The sequence below is a fragment of the Pogoniulus pusillus genome, chromosome 38 (genome assembly GCF_015220805.1).
Source record: "Pogoniulus pusillus isolate bPogPus1 chromosome 38, bPogPus1.pri, whole genome shotgun sequence".
Classification (NCBI taxonomy): domain Eukaryota; kingdom Metazoa; phylum Chordata; class Aves; order Piciformes; family Lybiidae; genus Pogoniulus; species Pogoniulus pusillus.
In genome coordinates, this window is record NC_087301.1 from 5,924,294 (window position 1) to 5,950,255 (window position 25,962).

At 56.0% G+C, this 25,962-nt stretch overlaps 1 protein-coding gene across 4 annotated transcripts in view; it reads right to left on the bottom strand.

The window, feature by feature from the left end:
- Positions 1 to 22,692, bottom strand: part of DRD2 (dopamine receptor D2) — a 50,449-nt gene extending 27,757 nt beyond the window's left edge. For 3 of the 4 annotated variants that reach the window (XM_064172997.1, XM_064172996.1, XM_064172994.1), the window contains exon 1: positions 21,998 to 22,692. The gene's annotated coding sequence lies outside the window, so the exon portion shown is untranslated. Of the gene's footprint in view, positions 1 to 15,161; positions 15,218 to 21,997 lie in introns of all 4 variants that reach the window. The other variant, XM_064172995.1, reaches the window with a different exon arrangement.
- Positions 22,693 to 25,962: the final 3,270 nt, after the last annotated feature.

Consider the following 25,962-nt stretch of genomic DNA (forward strand, 5'->3'; position numbering starts at 1 on the left):
TGCTCTGCTCTGCTCTGCTCTGCTCTGCTGAGACCCCACCTGGAGTACTGCATCCAGCTCTGGAGCCCCTGGGACAAGAGGGCTGTGGAGATGCTGGAGAGTGTCCAGAGCAGGGCCAGGAGGATGCTCAGAGGCTGCAGCAGCTCTGCTGTGAGCACAGCCTGAAAGAGTTGGGGCTGTGCAGGCTGGAGCAGAGGAGGCTCCCAGGGGACCTTCTTGTGGCCTTGCAGGGTCTGAAGGGGGCTCCAAAAAAGCTGGGGAGGGACTTTTGAGGCTGTGAGGGAGTGTCAGGAGCTGGGGGAATGGAGCAGAGCTGGAGGTGGGGAGAGTGAGGCTGGAGGTGAGGAGGAAGTTGTTGAGCAGGAGAGTGGTGAGAGGCTGGAATGGGTTGCCCAGGGAGGTGGCTGAGGCCCCATGGCTGGAGGTGTTTGAGGCCAGGCTGGCTGAGGCTGTGTGCAGCCTGCTCTAGGGTAGGGTGTCCCTGGGCATGGCAGGGGGGGTTGGAACTGGCTGCTCCTTGTGCTCCCTTCCAACCCTGACTGAGTCTGTGATTCTAAGAGGCTCTTTGGCAGTGGGGAGCTGGTGGAAGACCAAGGGAAAGCAGAGTGTTTGAGGAGCTGTTTTGTTTCCCTCTCCAGGAAAGCAAAGCTGCTTCTGGGGTAGATTCCCTCTGTTTTATTGCATGCCAGCCCAGAGTCAATGATCTGTGCTGTGACCTCCTGGGCATGGAGGGCAAGGCAGGTGTGTAACAGCCAGCAGCGAGGAACAGCCTCTCCCCACTCAGGTCTAGGCAGGAGCCAGTGTCTGCAGGCAGTGAGGAGGAGGAGGAAAGCTCAGGAGTTAGGAAAATGCTGGCAATTCCCTCTTGACCCATGCAGGATTGTGCCCACTGCTCATGCTGGTGAAAAATGCCAGCTGCTGCCTTGGCATCTGACACTCCACAACCAGCTGATGCAGTGAACAGGCCAAGCCCCAGTGGCTTTAACTAAACCTGTCCTCCCCCAGCACTGGGGAGCCTGTGCCAAGGCAGCAGCAGCTGGCAGAGCTGGCTGAGGAGGTGCTGGCAGTAACCACAGCAGAAGCAGTTCTCAGCTGCTGCTGCTGCTGCCTGTGCCTCTTCAGGAGGTCATGGAGGTGTTGGGTGGAAGGTTGGGCTCCATCTGAGATCAGCCTTAACCATCCTCTGATCCTACCTCCCTCTTGCATTTCCTCAGCCTCTGGTGACAAGCAGGTGACACAAGGAGGGAGCTGAGCTCCCTCTGCACCCAGCTGCAGCAGGGATGGTGAATTGACAGCCTGGCTGCTGCCTTCACTTGGCTCCTGCCTGCTCCCATGGGATGGCTGCTGGCAGAGCCAGGCCCTCTGAGCAAGTGCTGCACTTCACAGAGTGCCAGGCTGGAAGGGACCCCAAGGATCATCTGCTGCAACCTCTTTGGGTAACAGTGGAGCTGCAGTGAGCTGGCACAGAGCCTGCCAGGCTGAGCCTTCCAACTGCCCAGTGCAGGGCACTCCACTGCTGCCCCTGGGAGATGACCTCACTGGGAGCTCCTTCTGGTGCCCAGGCAGTGCCAGAGGAACTGCAAGTGATCCTGGAATGCCAGGCTGGAAGGGACCCCAAGGATCATCTGCTCCAACCCTTCTAGGTAGCAGCAGAGCTGCAATGAGCTGGCACAGAGCCTGCCAAGCTGAGCCTTCCAACTGCCCAGTGCAGGGCACTCCCCTGCTGCCCCTGGGAGATGCTTCCAGTGTCCAACTGTTCTCATGGGGAAACATTTTCCTCTGCAGCCCACTGGGAACATCCCCAGCAGTAACTTGTCCCCATCACCTCTTGTCTTCTCCATGGTACTCCTTGTCAAAGGGAGTCTCCATCCTCCTGGCAGCCTCCCTCTGTGCACTGCTCCACTGTGCTAAGGTCTCCCTGAAGCCTTCTCCTCTTCAGGCTGCACAAACCCAGCTCCCAGCCCCACATCACTCCTACAGACCTCACATCCTGCTCTGTACAAAATCCTTTTCTTCCCTCTCCCCTCCACCTCCCCCTTTCAATATATCCTAACCCCAAATCTCTGTGCTTAGATCTGAGCCTCTGACTAATCCAATCACCTCCCAGCGTTATGATCCTGCTGATCCAACCTCTCTTTGGATCTGCTCTGCCTTTCAGCTCACCCAGCACTGCCTCCATCAGTAGCAGAGCTAATTGTCTTCCCTTTCCTTTGCCGAGGCACTGAGAAGGTTGAATCCTTTTGCTCTGCCATCCCCCAGCAGCTGCCCACAGGGGCAGCTGAAATGTGAGCAGGGCATTTGCCTCTAAGTGCTGCTCAGAATGTGGCTTCCACACGAAAGCAGGCTTGGGGTCAGCTGTTGGATGTTTGCTGTACAGCTTGGAGCTTGGCATTTGCAAGGGATAACTTCATCTGATTGCAGAAGTAGATGGAGTTTAATTCCTTAGCTGAATAAACCCTTCCCCTCCACCTCTAGTCAGGCTCCCTCTGTTCATGCAGCACCTAGCAGGAGGATGTCTGAGCTCTGAGCCCTTCAGCCATGCTTTATTAAAAGCAAATAAGAATTCAGGTGGAGGAGGACAAATATTTGCCTTCCACTCGTGGCACCTAACATTCATTTAACATCTGCTCTTTGCCTTGCCACTCCTGCCACCGAGCTGCTTTGCAACAGTGTTTGCCAGCAGTGAATTCCACAGGAACCCTTCTCCTCCCTTTCCTTCCCCTTCCCCTTCCCTTCCCTTCCCTTCCCTTCCCTTCCCTTCCCTTCCCTTCCCTTCCCTTCCCTTCCCTTCCCTTCCCTTCCCTTCCCTTCCCTTCCCTTCCCTTCCCATTCTTTTCCCCTTCCCCTCCCTTTCTTTCCCCTTCCCCTCCTTTTCTTTCCCCTTCCCCTGGGAGTCTACCCAGGGAGACAGGCTCACAGGATGTCAGGGGTTGGAAGGGACCCAAAGAGCTCATCCAGTCCAGCCCCCCTGCCAGAGCAGGACCATACAATCTGGCTTAGGACACACAGGAACACATCCAGACAGGCCTGGAAAGGCCCTTCCCTCCTTTCTCTTCCCTTTCCCTTGCCTCCTTTTCCTTCCCTTCCCTCCTTTCCCTTCCCTTCCTTCCTTTCCCTTCCCTCCTTTCCCCTCCCTTCCTTCCTTTCCCTTCCTTTCCCCTCCTTTCCTTTCCCCTCCCCTCCTTCTCTCCCTTGCCTCCCCTTCTTTCCCTTCCCTTCCCTTCCCTTCCCTTCCCTTCCCTTCCCTTCCCTTCCCTTCCCTTCCCTTCCCTTCCCTTCCCTTCCCTTCCCTTCCCTTCCCTTCCCTTCCCTTCCCTTCCCTTCCCTTCCCTTCCCTTCCCTTCCCTTCCCTTCCCTTCCCTTCCCTTCCCTTCCCTTCCCTTCCCTTCCCTTCCCTTCCCTTCCCTTCCCTTCCCTTCCCTTCCCTTCCCTTCCCTTCCCTTCCCTTCCCTTCCCTTCCCTTCCCTTCCCTTCCCTTCCCTTCCCTTCCCTTCCCTTCCCTTCCCTCCTTTCCCCTCCCCTCCCCTCCTCTCTCTGGCTCCCAGGTTTGTGGGTGTTTGCCCCAAACCATGACTACCACCACCACGAATTGCCTTTTAATAGCTTCTCTGCACGGGAGTTGATGATTCTCTGTCAATCAGTGCAAGGTTCTTGTGCCTCCTCCTTGCTCTGAGTGCCACTTCCCCGTGCCTGCAGCCCGTGCAGGAGCCAGGTCCTGTCCTGCCCCTCCTGGTGCAGGAGGACAGAGGCAGGGGGGAGGTGAAGAGGCTCTGCCTGTTCCTCCTGTGCCAGTGCTGCTCACATCTCAAACCCTAATGAGCTCTAATCATTTAATCCCTGACCCACACCAGCTCCACTCTTCAGCTTCAGTCCTGACTGCCAGCCCCCACTTCTGTCACCTCTGCAAGCAAACTGTGAGCAGCAGAAGGACATGTCCCTGGCTGTGGCCTTTTGCATCTCCTCCTACAGAGTGGGCATCCAGGCACAGAGGGGCTGGGCTGGCTCAGCAGCTGCTGGAGGGGAGTGCCTCTTAGCATGGCTATGGTGCTGGGAAGGCCTTGCAGAGCCTTGTGGCTCCTGCCCTGCACCCCAACAAGTGTCTGCCCAGGCTTCCTCAGCCAACCTTCCTCAGTGCCTTCCAGAGGTGCAAAGCAGTTCCTTCTTTTTCTGTATGCAGCTTCCATTTGCTCATCACTTTGCCTTTCCACTCTGCTGCTGCATCATTGTGTCCCCTCTTTGTTCTCTGGAGTCTACCCAGGGAGATAGGATCAGAGGATGTCAGGGGTTGGAAGGGACCCAAAGAGCTCATCCAGTCCAACCCCCTCCTGCCAGATCAAGGCCATCCAATCTAGCTCAGGGCACACAGGAACACATCCAGACAGGCCTGGAAAGGCTCCACAGAAGGACACCCCACAACCTCTCTGGGCAGCCTATGCCAGGGCTCTGGGACCCTTTCAGGCAAGAAGTTTCCCCTTGTGTTGAGCTGGAACCTCCTGTGCTGCAGCTTCCATCCATTGCTGCTTGTCCTGTCCCAGGGAGCAGTGAGCAGAGCCTGTCCCCCCCTCCTGACCCCCAGCCCTCAGCTATTGATAAGCATTGATTAAATCCCCTCTCAGTCTTCTCTTCTCCAGCCTAAGCAGCCCCAGGGCCCTCAGCCTCTCCTCCCCAGAGGCAGTGCTCCAGTCCCCTCATCATCCTCATAGCCCTCCCTTAGACCCTCTCCAGCAGATCCCTGTCCCTCTGCAACTGGGGAACCCCAAACTGAAGGCAGTGCTCAAGATGAGGTCTGACCAGGGCAGAGTAGAGGGGCAGGAGAACCTCCCTTGACCTACTGGACAGAAACTCTCTCTGCACCAGACCCTTCCCACTGGCACTTGTGACCCAAAAGCTCTGTTCTGGGAAGAATTTTTGCTCCCAGGCAGGATTTTCTTCCCAGGAGGGATTTTTGTCCTGATTTCAAATGGATTTGCCCCTCAGCTTGTGTAGCAGAGGCCAGGATGTGGATTTGGCTCTCAGGCAGACACTTGAGAGAGAGAGAGAGAAGAGCCTGGGCAGTGGATCCTGGCAGGATCCATGTCCTGGTGTCACTCCCACTGCCAGGACTGGGGTGCAGGGGCTCTGCTCACACCCCTCTTTTGCCTGGGGCAGCTGCAGGCAGCCACTCCTCTTGGAGCATGCAGCAGGGAGGCAGACTAGGAAGGAGCCAGGCAGCTTCTCCCCCAGCCTTGTGGCTGAGCTGATGAAGGATGTGAAGTGACAGCAAGTGTCAGCTGTGATCAGCTAACCCCACAGGACACCCTGGCTGTCCCCTCCTGACTCACTGCCAAACCTCTGGCTGGGATCAGCAGGGCCAAGCCCTCCCTTGCCTCCTCCTGCAGCATTCCAGCATCTGTGCTCAGTTCCCTCATGCTCAGCTTGCTCAGCCCATAGGGGTATGGCATGGCCACAGTCAGCTGTGCTGTGGAAAGAGCAAATCCCAGCTGGCATTTTGGGATGCCCCAAGAGGGAAGTTCAGCCTTGAATTCCAAAGTGACAGGAAAGAGAGGCTGGAGATCTGCTGACTGGATCCAGGAGGTGGGGTTCAGCAGCACCACACAAGGATCCTGTGTGCTAGGGCTTTTGTTTCCCAGTCCTTAGTCACAGGAGAAGAGAAGGCTCTGGGGAGACCTTAGAGCTGCATTTTAGTGTCTGAAGGCTGAAGAGGGACAAGAGGCTGCTGGACCTCTTCTGGTGACAGAAGGGAGGAAGAGGAGCTGGCTCCAGAGCTGGTTCTCAGAGCCAGAACTGCTTGGAGCTTGGAGTTCCTCTGCTATGGATCCAGGCTGAGAGAGTTGGAGCAGCTCAGCCTGGAGAGGAGAAGGCTCTGGGGAGACCTCAGAGCTGCATTTCAGTAGCTGAAGTGGACTCACAGGCAGGCTGGGGAGGGACTGTGCAGAAGGGCTTGGAGTGATAGGATGAGAGGCAATGGTTTGGAGCTGGAGCAGGGCAGATTTAGGTTGGATATCAGGAGGAAGCTGTGCACAGGGAGGCTGCTGAGACCCTGGCACAGGCTGCCCAGGGCTGTGCTTGAGGCCCCATGCCTGCAGCCAGCCAAGCTCAGCCTTGCTGTGTCCCTGTGCAGCCTGCTCCAGCTGGAGCTGTCCCTGCTGCCTGCAGGGGAGGTTGGGCAAGATGCCCTTGGAGGATCCCTTCCAACTCAATGCCATCTGGGAATCCTGCCAGGCTTTGGGAGCAGGTTTCCAAGCACCAATGGAGGCTTCTTGCTTGTTTTCACCTGCTGAAGCTCCTCAGCATTCCATACAGGCTGCCTGGGTCTGGTTGCTACCTCTTGAAGCCTTCATCAGCCAAGGCACTTGGATGTCTTTCTCCTGCTTGCCCAAAGAAAGATGCCCCTCTGCAGCAGGGGGCAGAGGTTGTGCTCTCTGCCTTTGTGGGGAGCTTTATTGGTCTCTGCCTGACCTTTGGGACTGTGTCTGGAACCAAAAAGCTTCTTAGAAGCAGAGAGGTCCTGCCTGCCCGTGCTGAGCTGTCTCCTGCCTCGTGTGTTCAGGGGTGGCTCACTGCACACCCTCAGCTGCTCTTCTGCTAAAGCTTTACCTGCTGAATGTTGACCTTTGCAGCCTGCTGGGAGGCTTTGGGGTGCAGCAAGCTTCTGTGCACCAAACACAAGAAAGGAGCAGGGGACAAGAAGGGAAACAGGGGACAAGAAGGGATACAGGGGACAAGGAAGGGAAACAGGGGACAAGAAAGGGAAACAGGGGGCAGGAAGGGAAACAGGGGACTAGAAAGGATACAGGGGACAAGAAGGGAAATAGGGGACAAGAAAGGAACAGGGGACAAGAAAGGATACAGGGGACAAGAAGGGAAACAGGGGACAAGAAGGGAGGAAGGGAAACAGGGGACAAGAAGGGATACAGGGGACAAGGAAGGGAAACGGGACTAGAAAGGATACAGGGGACAAGAAGGGAAACAGGGGACAAGAAAGGAACAGGGGACAAGGAAGGGAAACAGGGGACAAGAAAGGATACAGGGGACAAGAAGGGATACAGGGGACAAGAAAGGATACAGGGGACAAGAAAGGATACAGGGGACAGGAAGGGAAACGGGACAAGAAGGGAAACAGGGGACAAGAAATGATACAGGGGACAAGAAAGGGAAACAGGGGACAAGAAATGATACAGGGGACAAGAAGGGATACAGGGAACAAGAAAGGAAACAGGGGACAAGGAAGGGAAAAGGGGACAAGGAAGGGAAAAGGGGACAAGGAAGGAAACAGGGGACAAGGAAGGAAACAGGGGACAAGGAAGGGAAACAGGGGACAAGAAGGGAAACAGGGGACAAGGAAGGGGAAAGGGGACAAGGAAGGGAAAAGGGGACAAGGAAGAGAAAAGGGGACAAGGAAGGAAACAGGGGACAAGGAAGGAAAGTAGGAACAAGAAAGAAAAGTAGGGACAAGCAAGGAAAGAGGATTGCCCTGCTGCTTGCACTTGCCAGACCCTGCCTGCAGCCCAGCATCCCTCCAGATCCACCAGCGTGGACGTGGTGGGCAGAAGCTCTGTGAAGGTTGTTTGCACCAGCAGCTCCCCCGGGGGGAATTCATCTGGGCTCACTTGCAGCCCCAGAAGGAAAGCTGGGAAGGGGCTTTTGGCAAGGGCTTGTAGTGACAGGATGAGGATCAGCCTGGAGAATTCTCCAGGGGGACCTCAGAGCAGTCTTTGGGTATCTGAAAGGGCTACAGGAGAGCTGGGGAGGGACTTTGGGTGGACAAGGGCTGGGAGTGATAAAACAAGAGGGAATGGATGGATACTTGAGGAGGGCAGAATGAGAGTGGAGATGAGGAAGAAATTGATAGTTAGGGTGAGGAGACACTGGCACAGGTTGTCCAGGGAGGTTGTGGAGCACAGAGAGGGAGGGTGAGGAGACACTGGCACAGGTTGCCCAGGGAGGTTGTGGAGCACAGAAGCACAGAATGTGATCTTTGATCACATTCTGTGCTTCTGTGCTCCACAACCTCCCTGGAGCTGCTCAAGGCCAAGCTGGATGAGACCTTTAGCACCTTAGGGCTGGTGAGAAGTGTCCCTGCCCATGGCAGAGGTTGGAGTTGGCACTGGATGCTCTTGAAGGTCCCTCCCAACCTAAACCACTCTATCAACCTATGAATCTACAGCCCATAAGAGCCCTAAACAGCAGCAGCTGCACAGCAATGCCAGCTCAGGCTGACAGGACTCACTCCCTGCACATCCAGCAGCCTGATTTCAGGCTTTGAAGTGCAGCCATGGCAAGCAACCTCCATAATCATGAATCCAGCTCCTAAATCCAGTCAGCTGGACCTGCTCCAGCTGTGAATTCCATATTCATTTTAATCCACAAAGTCATTAAAGAGAGCTCCACGAAGTGATGAATATTCCCCAGCCCCCCTCTACCTCCTCCTCCTCTCTGGCAGGCAGCAGATGACTCTTTCAGGTGAAACACGAGCAGGAGCCACTAATGTTTGTCATTATGGGGTGCAAGGCACAAGGTGCTGTGAAAGCTGAGGCAGGACTCAACCCAGGGCTGTCTGCTGGGGCTGTTTAATTCATCCTCCTAAGCACACAAAGAGGTTGAAAGCAAAGTGTGCCCAGATGGAGCTGGGCTGCCCTGGGAGTGAAATAAGCACAGCAGCCCAGGACAAGCCTCCAGCAGGCACTGGCCTTTGGCTTCCTAAAAGGAGTTGCATCAGAACAGCTTTTACCTGCTCCTCCTGCAGACACTGAGCCCCTTTCTGCTGCTCTGAGCCCTTTTGTGCTGCTCTGAGCCATTTTGTGTTGCTCTGAGCCATTTTGTGTTGCTCTGAGCCCTTTCATACTGCTGCAGAGGAGGCAGCAGTGTGCCCAGGTGGGCAGCAGAGCCAATGGCATCCTGGGCTGGCTCAGGAGCAGTGTGGGCAGCAGGACAAGGGAGGTTCTTCTGCCCCTGTGCTCAGCACTGCTCAGGCCACCCCTGCAGTGCTGTGTCCAGTTCTGGCCTCCTCAATCCAAGAGAGATGTTGAGGTGCTGGAAGGTGTTGAGAGAAGGGCAGCAAGGCTGGGGAGGGGCCTGGAGCACAGCCCTGTGAGGAGAGGCTGAGGGAGCTGGGGGGGTGCAGCCTACAGCAGAGGAGGCTCAGGGCAGAGCTCATTGCTGCCTGCAGCTGCCTGCAGGGAGGCTGTAGCCAGGTGGGGTTGGGCTCTGCTGCCAGGCAGCCAGCAGCAGAACAAGGGGACACAGCCTCAAGCTGTGCCAGGGCAGGTCTAGGCTGGATGTTGTTAGGAAGTTGCTGTCAGAGAGAGTGATTGGCATTGGAATGGGCTGCCCAGGGAGGTGGTGGAGTGGCTGTGGCTGGAGGTGTTGCAGCCAAGCCTGGCTGGGGCACTTAGTGCCATGGTCTGGTTGGTTGGGCAGGGCTGGGTGCTAGGTTGTGCTGGCTGAGCTTGGAGCTCTCTTCCAGCCTGCTTGATTCTCTGATTCTGAACCCCTTTTGTGCTCCCCTCAGACACTTTGTGCTGCTCTGAGCCCCTCCAGAGAGCAGGCAAATTGCTGCCTGTGCTTGATGGGGACTTGCTGTGGCATCAGAGCTTGCTGCTCTGCTCCAGGGCTTCAGCCTCTCACCCATCTCAAGCCCAGGCACTTTGCCAGTGCTCAAGCTGCTGTCACACCTCACACCTTCAGGTTGCCTTCGGAATGAGAGCTCAGGGGTGGGCACTGAGTGCTGAGGGAGATGTCCAAGCTGAGGATCTCTTTCCTGCATTAGTGACTGCTTCACTTTGTTATTTGACAGCTTCCCAGAGTGCAGCAGGTTGGGAGGGACCCTCCAAGGGCATCTCGACCAACCCCCTGCAGGCAGCAAGGGCAGCTGCAGCAGAACAGTTGGTAAGAAGAGTTAACACTTCTTAGCACTCAGCTCAGCTTGAATTCAGGTTGGGTTTGTACCAGCACAGGGCATGGTGCACTTGAGAGGACTTAAACAATTGCATCCTCACCACCACCCCTCCCAAAGAGTCTGGGGGGGAGCAGCAGCCTGGCACAAGCTGCTCAGCCCCTCTCCTGCCCAGCACTCAGCCACAGCAAAGGCTGCCAGGGTCTGTTTGTAACGTGCAGGGCAGGGAGAGCCCAAACTCAGCTTTCAGGAAGCTTTCCCCGCTGCGTGGTAAATCTTTACAGATGGGATTAGGTTGGAAGGGTCCTTCCAAGAGCATCCTGCAGGCAGCAGGGACAGCTCCAGCTGGAGCAGGCTGCACAGGGACACAGCAAGGCTGAGCTTGGCTGGCTGCAGGGATGGGGACTCAAGCACAGCCCTGGGCAGCCTGTGCCAGTGTCTCAGCAGCCTCCCTGTGCACAGCTTCCTCCTGCTGTCCAACCTAACTCTGCCCTGCTCCAGCTCCAAACCATTGCCTCTCATCCTGTCACTCCAAGCCCTTCTGCACAGTCCCTCCCCAGCCCTCCTGTGGGTCCCCTTCAGCTACTGAAATGCAGCTTTAAGATGTCCCCAGAGCCTTCTCCTCCAGGCTGAGCAGCCTCAGCTCTCTCAGCCTGTCACTCTAAGCCCTTCTGAACAATCCCTCCCTGTAGATCCCCTTCAGATAGTGAAATGCAGCTCTAAGGTGTCCCTCCAGGCTTCCTTTCTGCCTTCTTTTCCTTTCTCTATTATCTTTTCTATCCCTTTCCCATTGCTTTTCTTGTCCATTCTTTTCCCAGAGCATATTTATTGTCTCTATGACCAACACCTCCTACACCAAGCTTCTGTGGCTGTGATTCTGAGGCCACCAAGAGGAAACTGAAGTGCAAAACGTGGCCCCAAAGGACCTTTAACTTTCTCATGATCCCTCTGTGTTGTAACTTTATTATCACCCCTCTGTGTTGTAACTTCATCATCATCCCTCTGTGGTGTTTTCTGTCACTGTTGTGGTTTCCTAATTGAGTCTTCCTTCACAGTGAGATTAAAAATACATATAGAGAGAGACAGAGAAATAAATACACATAAGACTTGGAAAGAGTGACAAAAGGAAGTGCAAAGAAACAGGCATCAACTGTAGACAAACATCCTCCCACAGAGGGAATAATTGCTCAGCCTCCTTGCATGGATCCTTCCTTTCAGTGGTAAAACCTCTTCTGGTGTGCTCTAGGAAGGGGATTTGGACTCTGGCTGGGGCACTTAGTGCCATGGTCTGGTTGGTTGGCCAGAGATGGGGGCCAGGTTGGATTGGATGAGCTCTTCCAAGCTGGAGGATTTGCTGTTTCTGCTGACAGTGTGGAATGAGAATCAGAGAATCAGGCAGGTTGGAAGAGAGCTCCAAGCTCAGCCAGCACAACCTAGCACCCAGCCCTACCCAACCAACCAGACTATGGCACTAAGTGCCCCAGCCAGGCTTGGCTGCAACACCTCCAGCCACAGCCACTCCACCACCTCCCTGGGCAGCCCATTCTAGTGCCAATCACTCTCTCTGCCAAAAACTTCCTCCTCACATCCAGCCTAGACCTGCCCTGGCACAACTTGAGGCTGTGTCCCCTTCTTCTGTCCCTGGCTGCCTGGCAGCAGAGCCCAACCCCACCTGGCTACAGCCTCCCTGCAGGCAGCTGCAGGCAGCAATGAGCTCTGCCCTGAGCCTCCTCTGCTGCAGGCTGCACCCCCCCAGCTCCCTCAGCCTCTCCTCACAGGGCTGTGCTCCAGGCCCCTCCCCAGCCTTGCTGCCCTTCTCCAAACACCTTCCAGCACCTCAGCATCTCTCTGCAATGGAGGAGCCCAGAACTGGACACAGCACTGCAGGGGTGGCCTGAGCAGTGCTGAGCACAGGGGCAGAAGAACCTCCCTTGTCCTGCTGCCCACACTGCTCCTGAGCCAGGGAATGAGGGAATGGAATCTTGTAGGAATATGAACCTCTGAAGCCAGAAATGGTTTCTTTTTTCCACGTGGCCAAACTGTGGTAGGTTAAGATACCTGGGGAGGGGGGAAGGGGTTTGCAATGAGTATGGAATGGAAGGGAGCAAAGAAGGTCTGTCAAATACTGATCTGAATGGGAAAGGGTTTGGCCAAGGAAGTGTTCATCTAACCCTGGATCTTCCAGCACCCTAGTGCCAATCACAGGGTTGGAAGGGACCTCTGTGACTGGAGATGAGGAAGAAATTCTGGACAGTGAGGGTGAGGAGACACTGGCACAGGTTTGCCCAGGGAGGTTGTGGAGCACAGAGAGGGAGGGTGAGGAGACACTGGCACAGGTTGCCCAGGGAGGTTGTGGAGCACAGAAGCACAGAATGTGATCTTTGATCACATTCTGTGCTTCTGTGCTCCACAACCTCCCTGGAGGTGTTCAAGGCCAGGCTGGATGAGCAACCTGGAGCTGTTGGGAAGTGAATGATCCCCAAAGCCCCTTTCCAACCCAAACCCATTGTCTGGATCCCTGCATCCCTAAAGCATCCCCAACCTGATGGGGGATGCTAAATGATTCATGCAGTGGGCCCAGGGTGATTCTTGGCTGTTTAATTATAGCCACAGGGAGGTGTTTCTATATTTAATTATCTCTTTTCTATACTTGATTATCTTCCCCCCCCCCTTTATAATTAATAAGATCATCATCAGTGCAGCTTTTCAACCCCCCCCAGTGACTAAACTTTGCCACCTAAATCCGTGGGGAAGCTGCCTGGGGGCACCTCCTTTTCTCTGCTGTGGGAGAGGTTGAGATCCCTGAGTGTGGTGGAGGCTGTGAACTCAAAAGGGTTGTTCTTGCCTGGTGTGGTCAGCAGAGAAAGCAGATAAAAGGTAAGAACTCTGCCTTCAGTCAGCCTCTAATTGCATCTTGCTCCACTGCCAGACACGTCTGGAAGCTGAGGGCAGGCAGACAACAGGGGTAGCTGGAGATCAGGAGAGTGCTGGCTACAGACAGCATCTTAATTAGCTCCAGCTCCAAACTGCCTGAGCTGTCTAAGCAGAGGCTGGGCAGAAAGGCTCACATTAGACAGGTCGTTTGCAAGGGGATGATGTGCTGGGGAGCAGGTGGAGCTTTTGGGGGGGACTGTCTCAGCTGCAGCATGACTGCATCTTGAGCACTGCCTTCTGTTTGGGGCTCCCCAGTTGAAGAGGGACAGGGATGTGCTGGAGAGGGTCCAAGGGAGGGCTGTGATTAGGAGTAGGGGCACTGGTTGGATGCAGCATGACTGCATCTTGAGCACTGCCTTCTGTTTGGGGCTCCCCAGTTGAAGAGGGACAGGGATGTGCTGGAAGGAGTCCAGCAGAGGGCTATGAGGATGAGTAGGGGACTGGAGCACTGCCTGCTGAGGAGAGGCTGAGGGCCCTGGGGCTGCTTAGTCTGGAGAAGAGAAGACTGAGAAGGTCCCAGAGCCCTGGCACAGGCTGTCCAGAGAGGTTGTGGAGTCTGCTTCTCTGGAATCTTTCCAGGCCTGTCTGGATGTGTTCCTGTGTGCCCTGAGCTAGATTGTGTGGTCCTGCTCTGGCAGGGGGGTTGGATTGGATGAGCTCTTTGAGTCCACTCCAACCCCTGACATCCTCTGATCCTGTGATCCTATCTCCCTGGGTAGACTCCAGAGAACAGGGCCAGGGAGGGGATTCTCCCCCTCTGCTCTGCTGAGACCCCACCTGGAGTGCTGCATCCAGCTCTGGAGCCCCTGGGACAAGAGGGATGTGGAGATGCTGGAGAGTGTCCAGAGCAGGGCCAGGAGGATGCTCAGAGGCTGCAGCAGCTCTGCTGTGAGCACAGACTGAAAGAGTTGGGGCTGTGCAGGCTGGAGCAGAGGAGGCTCCCAGGGGACCTTCTTGTGGCCTTGCAGCATCTGAAGGGGGCTGCAAAAAAAGCTGTGGAGGGACTTTTGAGGCTGTGAGGGAGTGTCAGGAGTGGGGGGAATGGAGCAAAGATGGAGGTGGGGAGAGTGAGGCTGGAGGTGAGGAGGAAGTTGTTGAGCAGGAGAGTGGTGAGAGGCTGGAATGGGTTGCCCAGGGAGGGGGTTGAGGCCCCATGGCTGGAGGTGTTTGAGGCCAGGCTGGCTGAGGCTGTGTGCAGCCTGCTCTAGGGTAGGGTGTCCCTGGGCATGGCAGGGGGCTTGGAACTGGCTGCTCCTTGTGCTCCCTTCCAGACCTGACTGATTCTATGGTTCTATGCTGATTTGGCTGCTCCATCCCCAGCCCTAGCAGTTGAAGCAGTGAGCAAAGTCAGAGCAGATGTGTTTAGCAAATAGTAAGTGAGGCTTCCAGCTCCTGGGACATCTCAAATAGAGACAGAAGAGGCTACAGAGAGCCTGAAACATTGGGATAAATGATGGAACAAAGACAGAAGGGGGGAGAGAGCAACAGGAATGGCAGCAGCCTGGAGAGGAGAAGGCTCCAGGGAGACTTTAGAACAGCCTCCCAGTGCCTGAAGTGGGCTGCAGGAGAGCCATGAAGGGACTTTTGACAAGGGCTTGGAGGGATGGAAAGAAGGAATGGGTTGAAGCTTGAGGAGAGCAGATTGAGACTGGAGAGGAGGAAGAAATTCTTGGCAGTAAGGGTGAGGAGACACTGGCACAGGTTTGCCCAGGGAGGTTGTGGAGCACAGAGAGGGAGGGTGAGGAGACACTGGCACAGGTTGCCCAGGGAGGTTGTGGAGCACAGAGAGGGAGGGTGAGGAGACACTGGCACAGGTTGCCCAGGGAGGTTGTGGAGCACAGAAGCACAGAATGTGATCTTTGATCACATTCTGTGCTTCTGTGCTCCACAACCTCCCTGGAGGTGTTCAGGACCAGGCTGGATGAGCCCTTGAGCAACCTGGAGCTGGTGAGAGGTGTCCCTGCCCATGGCTGTTCCCAGGCTGCTGCCTGTGGCTGTTTGGCTGCAGGAAGAAACTGAAGTGTAGACCAAATTATGACCATCCAGGCCTGCCCACAGGGCTGAGCACTCCCTTCTCTTATTCTCTTATTGCCTGCTTTTATTGCTCCTTCCAATCTATCTCCTCTCTTCCAGGGCTACATAACCACATCAGGGGCTGCATTTACATTTTCTGAATGGACTAATCATGGCTCTCTGCTTTGAGAAAGGATCTGCAGCCTCCCACATAACCACATGGAAAGCAACAGGGAAGAGTAAAGCAGAAATAAACCCTTTCTAGGGGGGTAGAGAGAGAAAAAAAGAGAGAGAGAGAGAGAGAGAGAAAAATACCCACCAGGATAATTGGGAGGGATGTACAGAGAGAAGAAGCAACTGAACTCATAGTCATAGCTGAAAAAGAAATGACAAGGCTAAAAATATGCAGGTGAAGGACAGCAAGAGAAAACATGATTGAGGCAGAACAATTGGTAAGAGGAGTTAATACTTATTAGCAATCATTTCAGATTGAATATAGGTTGGTTTTGTAACAGCACAGGGGGATGATGCATTTGACAGGACTTAAACAATTGCATATCCCCCCCCCCCCCCCCCCCACTTCATCACCATCACCATCACCACCTCCCCCGAAGAATCTGGGAGAGGGGAGCAGCAGCCTGGCACAAGGTGCTCAGCCCCTCTGCTGCCCAGCACTCAGCCACAGCCAAGGCCTAAGTTTCTCACCCATCTCAAACCCAGGGTGGTGATGGAGTCACCATCCCTGGAGGTGTTGAAACCAAGCCTGGCGGGGGCACTGAGTGCCATGGTCTGGTTGGTTGGGCAGGGCTGGGTGCTAGGTTGGCACTGAGTGCCATGGTCTGGTTGGTTGGGCAGGGCTGGGTGCTAGGTTGGCACTTAGTGCCATGGTCTGGTTGGTTGGGCAGGGCTGGGTGCTAGGTTGGCACTGAGTGCCATGGTCTGGTTGGTTGGGCAGGACTGGGTGCTAGGTTGGCACTGAGTGCCATGGTCTGGTTGGTTGGGCAGGACTGGGTGCTAGGTTGGCACTTAGTGCCATGGTCTGGTTGGTTGGGCAGGGCTGGGTGCTAGGTTGGCACTGAGTGCCATGGTCTGGTTGGTTGGGCAGGGCTGGGTGCTAGGTTGGCACTTAGTGCCATGGTCTGGTTGGTTGGGCAGGGCTGGGTGCTAGGTTGGCACTGAGTGCCATGGTCTGGTTGGTTGGGCAGGGCTGGGTGCTAGGTTGGCACTTAGTGCCATGGTCTGGTTGGTTGGGCAGGGCTGGGTGCTAGGTTGGCACTGAGTGCCATGGTCTGGTTGGTTGGGCAGGACTGGGTGCTAGGTTGGCACTGAGTGCCATGGTCTGGTTGGTTGGGCAGGACTGGGTGCTAGGTTGGCACTTAGTGCCATGGTCTGGTTGGTTGGGCAGGGCTGGGTGCTAGGTTGGCACTGAGTGCCATGGTCTGGTTGGTTGGGCAGGGCTGGGTGCTAGGTTGGCACTGAGTGCCATGGTCTGGTTGGTTGGGCAGGGCTGGGTGCTAGGTTGGCACTGAGTGCCATGGTCTGGTTGGTTGGGCAGGGCTGGGTGCTAGGTTGGCACTTAGTGCCATGGTCTGGTTGGTTGGGCAGGGCTGGGTGCTAGGTTGGCACTGAGTGCCATGGTCTGGTTGGTTGGGCAGGACTGGGTGCTAGGTTGGCACTGAGTGCCATGGTCTGGTTGGTTGGGCAGGGCTGGGTGCTAGGTTGGGCTGGCTGAGCTTGGAGCTCTCTTCCAACCTGCCTGATTCGATGATTCTGAGCCCCTTTGTGCTCTCCTCAGACACTTTGTGCTCCTGTGCTCCCCTGAGCCCTTTTGTGCTCCCTTCAGACACTTTGTGCTCCCCTGAGCCCCTTTGTGCTCCCCTCGGACACTTTGGGCTGCTCTGAGCCCCTCCAGAGAGCAGGCAAATCGCTGCCTGTGCTTGATGGGGACTTGCTGTGGCATCAGAGCTTGCTGCTCTGCTCCAGGGCTTCAGCCTCTCACCCATCTCAAGCCCAGGCACTTTGCCAGTGCTCAAGCTGCTGTCACACCTCACACCTTCAGGTTGCCTTCAGAATGAGAGCTCAGGGGTGGGCACTGAGTGCTGAGGGAGATGTCCAAGCTGAGGATCTCTTTCCTGCATTAGTGACTGCTTCACTTTGTTATTTGACAGCTTCCCAGAGTGCAGCAGGTTGGGAGGGACCCTCCAGGGGCATCTCGACCAACCCCCTGCAGGCAGCAGGGACAGCTCCAGATGGAGCAGGCTGCACAGGGACACAGCAAGGCTGAGCTTGGCTGGCTGCAGGGATGGGGCCTCAAGCACAGCCCTGGGCAGCCTGTGCCAGTGTCTCAGCAGCCTCCCTGTGCACAGCTTCCTCCTGCTGTCCAACCTAACTCTGCCCTGCTCCAGCTCCAAGCCATTGCCTCTCATCCTGTCACTCCAAGCCCTTCTGCACAGTCCCTCCCCAGCCTGCCTGTGGGTCCCCTTCAGCTACTGAAACGCAGCTCTGAGGTCTCCTTCTCTTCCCCAGCCCAAATTCTTTCAGCCTTAGCACCTTTTAACCTGTCACCTGCTGTGTTTTCTCTTGTAGCCTTAGCAAAATGACCCTGAGAGGGCAGGCAAAGTTCAACCAGTCCAGTTCCTTTCCTCCACTGGCATCCAAAAGCTTTTGCCTGGGACAATGGATTGAAGCTTGAGGAGGGCAGATTGAGATTGGAGATGGGGAAGGAGTTCTTAGCAGGGAGGGTGAGGAGACACTGGCATAGGTTTGCCCAGGGAGGTTGTGGAGCACAGAGAGGGAGGGTGAGGAGACACTGGCACAGGTTGCCCAGGGAGGTTGTGGAGCACAGAGAGGGAGGGTGAGGAGACACTGGCACAGGTTGGCCAGGGAGGTTGTGGAGCACAGAGAGGGAGGGTGAGGAGACACTGGCACAGGTTGGCCAGGGAGGTTGTGGAGCACAGAGAGGGAGGGTGAGGAGACACTGGCACAGGTTGCCCAGGGAGGCTGTGGAGCACAGAAGCACAGAATGTGATCAAAGATCAAGCACCTTGTGGCCCTGGCACTTGGGTCAGGGTTTGGTGGCCATGGTAGGCTTGGGTTGATGTTTGTGCTCTTGGAGAGCTTCTCCAACCCAAACTATTCTGTGAATCACAGGGGCCAGGGCTCAGCCTCTCAGGTGGGCAGGAAGCTGTGCACAGGGAGGCTGCTGAGACACTGGCACAGGCTGCCCAGGGCTGTGACCATGTCCCCAAGCTCAGCCTCGCTGTGTCCCCCTGCAGCCTGCTCCAGCTGGAGCTGTCCCTGCTGCCTGCAGGATGCCCTCGGAGGGTCCCTTCCAGCCAGATGCAGTCTGTGCAGCACCTCCAGCCTAGCTGCAGGGAGTTGCTGTTCTCCTCCAGCTGCACTTAGCAGAGGGTTTGAAACTTGAGGCTTTTACCCTGATGGCATTCAACAGAGGGTTTGGAGCTGCTGTTTGCAGCTGACCAATGCCTCCAGCCTCTGCTGAGGCAGTGGCAGCCTGTGCCTGCCAGCCTGGGGGAGCAGGAGGAGCAGCAATGAAGTGCCATTAAAGGCAAAGCTGAGTATTTCTGCCAGGCAGGTGTCTCACACTTGAGGCGAGCTGGAAAGGATTGAAGTGCAATCTCTGTGCTGGCTGCCTGGCATGCAGGCAGGGCATGCAGAGTGAGTGGATGGCAAGCTGTGAGTGCCCTGTGAGAAGAGGGCACACAAGGCAGAGAGCACCTTGGCTTGGCAAAGCTCTGTGCCTCTAACCCTTCGTGATGAGCCAGGCTTGGGTTCTGGGAGCAGCGTCAAGGTGGGCATGAGGGATGCTGTGTGGCTGCTTCTCTAGCTTTAAATCCTGAGCTGGCCCTTCCTGCAGGGCATGGAAGGGGCACAGGGGATGGTTCTGGGCTGCTCCATGTTAGCTGCATCAGAAGTTGTGCTACCCACCCAGCCTGCCCTGGCTTTGGTCAGGATACTGGCACAGGTTGGCCAGGGAGGTTGTGGAGCAGAGAGAGGGAGGGTGAGGAGACACTGGCACAGGTTGCCCAGGGAGGTTGTGGAGCACAGAGAGGGAGGGTGAGGAGACACTGGCACAGGTTGCCCAGGCAGGTTGTGGAGCACAGAAGCACAGAATGTGATCAAAGATCTGTGCTTCTGTGCTCCACAACCTCCCTGGAGGTGTTCAAGGCCAGGTTGGATGAGGTCCTGAGCAACCTGGGGCTGATGGGAGGTGTCCCTGCCCATGGCAGAGGAGGGTTGGCACTGGATGCTCTTCAAGGGCCCTTCCAACCCAACCCATTCTATCAGTCTATGGAATGTGTAGCTCAGCTCTGTCAGTGCCACAGGGCAGCAAGCTTCAGCCTGCTCGAGCTGGAGGGGTCCCTGCTGACTGCACAGGGCTTGGAGAGGATGACTTTGAGGGTCCCTTCCAAGCCAGTGCAGTCTGGGAGCCTTGCTCCCTGTGGCACCTGGTGTGGGGCAGCTCACTCCATGCCAGGTAACTGCCCTGTGGCTGTCCTCAGAAGAATAGGCAGGCCCCAAACCCACATCTTTGTCATTCTGCTGAGTTGTTCCTCCTCATCTTACCCCTTGCAATGGGCAGAGCTGGATCCTGCCCTTCTCTCTCTCTCCCACATCTTTACCTGTCCTGCCATGCAGTGTCTATGTCAGCAAAAGCTAAGCCCATGGCCCAGAAGTCAACAGGCAGCACTTGTGGAAAACCTCTGCTTTAGAAGGGTAGGAAGCAAAGAATGATAGAATCAGGCAGGTTGGAAGAGAGCTCCAAGCTCCTCCAGCCCAGCCTATCCCCCAGCCCCATCCAACCAACCAGGCCATGGCACTGAGTGCCTCATCCATAGAATCACAGAATCAGGCAGGTTGGAAGAGAGCTTCAAGCTCATCCAGCCCAGCCTAGCACCCAGCCCTGCCCAACCAACCAGGCCATGGCACTAAGTGCCTATTTCAGTCTCCTTTTAAACACTTCCAGGGATGGTGACCCCACCACCTCCCTGGGCAGCCCATTCCAATGCCAATCACTCTCTCTGACAACAACTTCCTCCTCACATCCAGCCTGAACCTGCCCTGGCACAGCTTGAGGCTGTGTCCCCTTCTTCTGTTGCTGGCTGCCTGGCAGCAGAGCCCAACCCCACCTGGCTACAGCCTCCTTTTAGGTAGTTGTGGTCCTGAAGTGATGAAATTTCTGTAGTACAGAAAACACTGATTGGAGGGGGAGGGGGAAATAACAGCAGCTACAGGCACAGTGCTCCTCAGGCTGCTCTGGTGGAGTTAGTAGTTGGCTTTCTCTAGACTGGTGCCAGCAGCTCACAGACCCTCACCAGGAGGGCAATCAGAGCATGAATCAGGCATCCAAGCACCCATGGTGAGGTTAGAGAGGAGAACTACAGCAAGCTCTGAGCACTTAGGTGATACAACCCAGGGTGTTTTACACCCAGTCCCTATCTGACCACTCCTGTTAGCACCTTGGGGCTGCTTAGTGAGGGAAATAATGGAGCTCTTTTCCTTCTTGGCTGTGAACTCTGCTTGCAGAGCAGTGATTCATGCTCCTCATGCTGTTAGCTCCAGGGCTCCATGCTTTGCAAGTGGGAAAGTCGTGCTGAGAGAAGCTTGGGAATGAAGATGTGAGGCTGTGCTATGTGTGTGAAAGCCACCCACAGTCAACAAGTTGGAACTCAAATACTTCAGGACTGAATTAGGACCCAGGGCAAACCCCTGCCTCTGTGTTCCCTGCCCCTAAATCCCTGGGTTCCAGGGCTTGCAGGTGACATTTAGAACTGAGGGGGCAATGGGGAAATACTCAGGATCACAGAACTGTTTGGATTGGAAAAGCCTCCTGAGATCATCCAGTCCAAGCAGCAACCCAACCCCACCAAGGTCACCAAACCCTGTCCCCAAGGGCCATGGCCACAGGGTTCTTGAACCCCTCCAGGCATGGGGACTCCACCACCTCCCTGGGCAGCCTCTGCCAGTCCCTGACCACTCCAGCAGCAAAGAAATTGTTCCTCCTCTCCAACCTATCCCTCCCCTGGCACAATCTCAGGCCACCTCACCTCCTTCTATCACCTGTTACCAGGAAGAGACCAACCCCTACCTGGCTCCAACCTCCTCTCAGGGAGCTGTAGAGAGCAGTGAGGTCTCCCCTCAGCCTCCCTCAATGATTCAAACCTCCTCCCAGGCACGGAAACTCCACCACCTCCCCTCCCTGAGCAGCCTCTGCCAATCCCTGACCACTTTTGCAGCAAAGAAATTGTTCCTTCTCTCCAACCTATCCCTCCCCTGGCACAATCTCAGGCCACTTCATCTCCTATCATCTGATACCAGGAAGAGACCAACCCCTACCTGGCTCCAACCTCCTCTCAGGGAGCTGCAGAGTGCAGTGAGGTCTCCCCTCAGCCTCCTCCAACAACTCAAACCTCCTTCCTGCCACAGAGGCTACCTCAAAGCTTGCACCAAATCTCCTTGCAAGGTGCAGAGGAGTGTGTGGGGCAGGTTTCCTTTCAGGGAAGGGTGATGGATCTCTCCTCCTTCCCTGGGCAAAGCTGTTTCAGCATCAGGACCAGCACTGGGAAGGTGATTTTAAGGGAGAGAGGTTTTGCCCTCTGCGTGTGGGGGGGGGGGGAGGGAAACGGAGTGTTGTAAGATAAAAAGAGACTGTTTGCCCTCAAAGAATTTGAGTGAAGAATCTCACTCCCTGGGGAAAAAAATGATTCTACCCACATCACATCCTCTCTACACATCCTCCTCCTCCTCCAGCTTTCCCTGTCACTCTGCCTCCTTTGTGTCTGTGTGAAGCTGCAAACTTCTAAAACAGAGCCTCTTAGCAACTCCAAATGTCTCCCTGGCATTCAGCAAGCACTCCCTGGGGGGCTGCAGGCAGTGGTTCAGAAGAGGAAAAACACCCCCCCAGAAAAATTAAGACAGGTTTGCTTCGGTTCAGTTTGAAAGCTCTCAAACCTCCCTGTCCCCTTAAGTCTGTCTCAGGAGGGGACACTTAGTGTGACAAACCTTTTCTCTCTCCACTGTCCTCATTTCCACTGCCGGGCAGGGATGCTGGCAGCAGCTGTTGTGTCTCTCTGCCCTCCTCCAGGCGTTTGCCACCTTTGTTATGCCTGGGAGCCCCAAGCTGTTGTCTCTTACCTTCAAGCCATATGAGTCCTCGGAGCAGAGGTGCCAAGGCTCTGTGTCAGGTATATCCAAAACACCACAGCTCTCCCCCACGGCTTCTCCCGACCTCTCCCAGGCTTTCCAGGCAGACTTTTTGGTCTTTGGTGTTCACACACAGAGGCGAAGGAGCAAAGAAACAAAAAAAGGAGGAACAAAATCACCTGCCTGAGCCCTGCAAACTGGGTCGGGGGCAGGTGGAACTTGTTGTGCTTCAGCCCAGCCTGAGGCAGAACTTCAGGAGCACGTCGGGTCCCCGGGGAGAGGAGAGTTGGGAAGGGAAAGCCCCCGGGAAGAGGCGAGTTGGGAGCGAAGCTTCCTGCGTAGAGGCGATTTGGGAGCGAAACCTCCCGGGAAGAGGTGAGTTGGGAGTGAAAACTCCTGGCAAGAGGCGAGTTGGGAGCGAAACCTCCTGGCAAGAGGCGAGCTGAGAGCGAAGCTTCCTGGCAAGAGGCGATTTGGAGGTGAAACCTGCCGGAAAGAGGCGAGTTGGGAGCGAAGCTTCCTGGGAAGAGGAGATTTGGGAGCGAAACCTCCCAGTAGGAGGCGATTTGGGAGCGAAGCTTCCCGGGTAGAGGTGATTTGGAAGTGAAACTTCCCAGGAAGAGGCGATCTGGGAGCGAAGCTTCCTGGCCAGGGATGATTTGGGAGTGAAGCTTCCCGGACAGAGATGATTTGGGAGTGAAGCTTCCCGGGCAGAGGCGATTTGGGAGCAAAGCTCTCCGGACAGAGATGATTTGGGAGTGAAGCTTCCCGGACAGAGACGATTTGGGAGCAAAGCTCTCCGGACAGAGATGATTTGGGAGTGAATCTTCCCGGACAGAGACGATTTGGGAGCAAAGCTCTCCGGACAGAGATGATTTGGGAGCAAAGCTTCCAAGGCAGTGATGATTTGGGAGCGAAGCTTCCCGGACAGAGACGATTTGTAAGTGAAACTTCCCAGGAAGAGGCGATTCGGGAGCGAAGCTTCCCGGGCAGAGATGATTCGGGAGCGAAGCTTCCCGGGCAGAGATGATTCGGGAGCGAAGCTTCCCGGACAGAGACGATTTGTAAGTGCAACTTCCCAGGAAGAGGCGATCCGGGAGCGAAGCTTCCCGGGCAGAGACGATTCGGGAGCGAAGCTTCCCGGGCAGAGATGATTCGGGAGCGAAGCTTCCCGGGCAGAGGCGATCCGGGAGCGAAGCTGTGCTGCGGGAATTGCCTGTCCGCGGCTCTCAGCGCATCGCTGAGCGGACGAGGAACGCTCCAGCTCCGGCTCCCCAGCCCAGCTCCGGTTCGCCGCCCTTCGGAGCCTTCCCCTTCCTCCCACGGCGAGATCCCAACAACCTCTTCACTGTCTCCTGCCTCGGAGCCGGGAGTGGGGGGGCTGGGTGGGTGCAAACTTTCCTCTGCCGAATCCTCCCCGATCCTCACCCGTGCCGGGCGGCTGCGGGACCGGGTGCGGTGTGCGGCGGCGGCCAAAGCTTCAGCACCGGGAGCAGGCAGACAGCGGCGGCGGAGCCGGGCGGGGCGGGGCGGAGGGGGCCCGGGGATGCTCCCGCCGCAGCTCTGGAGACGAGAGGTGGCAGCGACCCCCCCCAGCCCGAGGAGAGCCCCGCTGGAAGCCAGCCCAGTCCCCCTGTTTCCCTGCCCTGTCACAGCCCTCCCTGGCACCCCCTGGCACCCCCTGCCAAGCCTTGTCGCCCTCTGCCACACCCTGCCCCGCACATGGCACTGCCCCTCGGGGGATGCCCTCCTGCCTCTGCCTGTGCCCCAAGCTGGGCTCTTGCAGAGGGATGGGATGGGGAGAGGGAGGGGGAGAGGGAGAAGGAGAAGGGGAGAAGAAGAAGGAGAAGGGGAGAAGAAGAAGGAGAAGGGAAGAGGAAGAAGGAGAAGGGGAGAGGGAGAAGAAGGGGAGAGGAAGAAGGAGAAGGGGAGAGGGAGAAGAAGGGGAGAGGAAGAAGGAGAAGGGGAGAGGGAGAAGGAGACGGGGAGAGGGAGAAAGGGAGAGGGAGAAGGGGAGAGGGTAAGGGAGAAGGGGAGAGGGAAAGGGAGAAGGGGAGAGGGAAAGGGAGAAGGGGAGAGGGAGAAGGAGAAGGGGAGAGGGAGAGGCAACATTTCTGAGCAAGGAAGACTGTGCTCAGTTTTGGGTCCCTCACTCCAAAAAGGACATTGAGAGGTTGGAGCAGGTCCAGGGAAGGGCAACACGGCTGGGGAAGGGTCTGGAGAACAGGGCTGGGGAAGAGCAGCTGGGGGGGGTGTGGAGACTGAAGAGAAGGAGGCTAAGGGAGACCTCATTGCTCTCTACAGCTCCCTGAGAGGAGGCTGCAGTGAAGTGGGGGTTGGGCTCTGCTCCCTAGTCTCAGGTGATAGAAGGAGAGGGAATGGTCCCCCCCTCACCCCAGCTTCCTCCCAGGTGCTCTGCTTGCCTCCAAAGGGATCCATTTCTTTAATGGAGGGGACAGCATTTCTTGGGGAGATGTATGGCCTCTTTCAGGCCAAGCAGCATCTTCTCCTCCCCTCCCCTGCCAGTTCTGTCTCCAGCAGGCTTTGCACAGCCACCCCTAAGAAAATTGCTCACATTCCACGTCAGGCAAAGTCTAATTTAGCAATTAATAGCTGGGAAAGCTATGGAATGGGTGAGCTGTGAGCCTCCCTGACTCTTTGCCATCTGCCTGGGCCTTGTGATTTACAGTGGAGATGAGTCCAACTGCATCTAAGAGTCGTAGCTCAGTGCTGCTGCCACCACATTTAATGGGTTGGGTTTTTTCCCCCCCCCCCCCTCCACTTTGTCCTGCTACAGATAACAACTTTTCTGCTGTCCACCAGGAAGCTCTGAGCTGAGGATGGTGGAGGATGGTGCTATAGATCACATCTCTTGCCTCTGCCTCTCTGTTAGGCTGCAGGGTGAAGGACAACCTCCTCAGCAGGCTTTAATTGGGCTGTGGAGCTGTCCTGAGGAAGTTCCAAGGGAGATTCATTTGCCCTGGATTTTGGGGCCATGAGTTTTCAATCATGCCCTAGAGTTAGATGAATCACAGGAGAGAATGAAGCACAATAACAAGCAAAGCTGATGCATAACTCCCTCCCCCCCTATCCCCCCATCCCCCAACCCTGAACCAAAATGAAGCTTCAAACTTAATCTTCCCACGAGAAGCAAAACCCTTTTTGCTTGGTTGGTTTTGGTGCATTTCTGGTACCCAACCCCCGAGGCTTGGTCAGGGTCTGTTGGTATGGAGCCTGGAGGGGGGGGAGGGTCAGGGAGGCATGCAGCAGGTCGTGTTTCACCCAGCTGCTGCCACCCTCAGAGTGCCTGTGGCTGCCTCAGTGCCTCCCTGAACCAAGACCCAGCCCAGCCACACGAGGCTGGAAGCGACTGAAGAGTTCATTTCAAGTTGGAGGAATCAATAATCTTGTGCATGAAATTTCTTCAGCAGCCAAGGTGGATATTGATATCTGTCTGGGAAGGAAATGAGTTCTCATCTGCTCCAAGCTTTCCCAAAGATGGGTTAGGAGAGGGCTGATTCCTCCTGTGAGTAAGGAGGCAGTTATCACCTGAAAATATTTTCTCCCAAAGGGATGTACCAGAAAGTTCTGCCAGCAGGGAGAGGACTGGAACCAGGGAGCTCTGCCCTCCCTTTGCAGCCACTTCACTCTGGGGCACCAGGCAGGTTTCTGCCTTCTCTCTGGCTCAGAGATAGGACAAAGCTTCTGGGTTACCACAGGCTTGGAGTCTACTTCTTAATCAGCTTGGTGTGGGCAGCAAACCTGCTGAGGCTGCACTCAGTGCCTCTGCCCATGGCACCCACAGAGATGCTGAACAAGACTGGTGCCAGGGCTGACCCCTGAGGCACTCTGCTTGTCCCAGGCCTCCACGTGGCCATGGAGCCATTGGCAGCCACTCTTTGGGTGCTGCCATCAAGCCACTTCTTTATCCATCTGGTGGTCCACCCATCAAACCC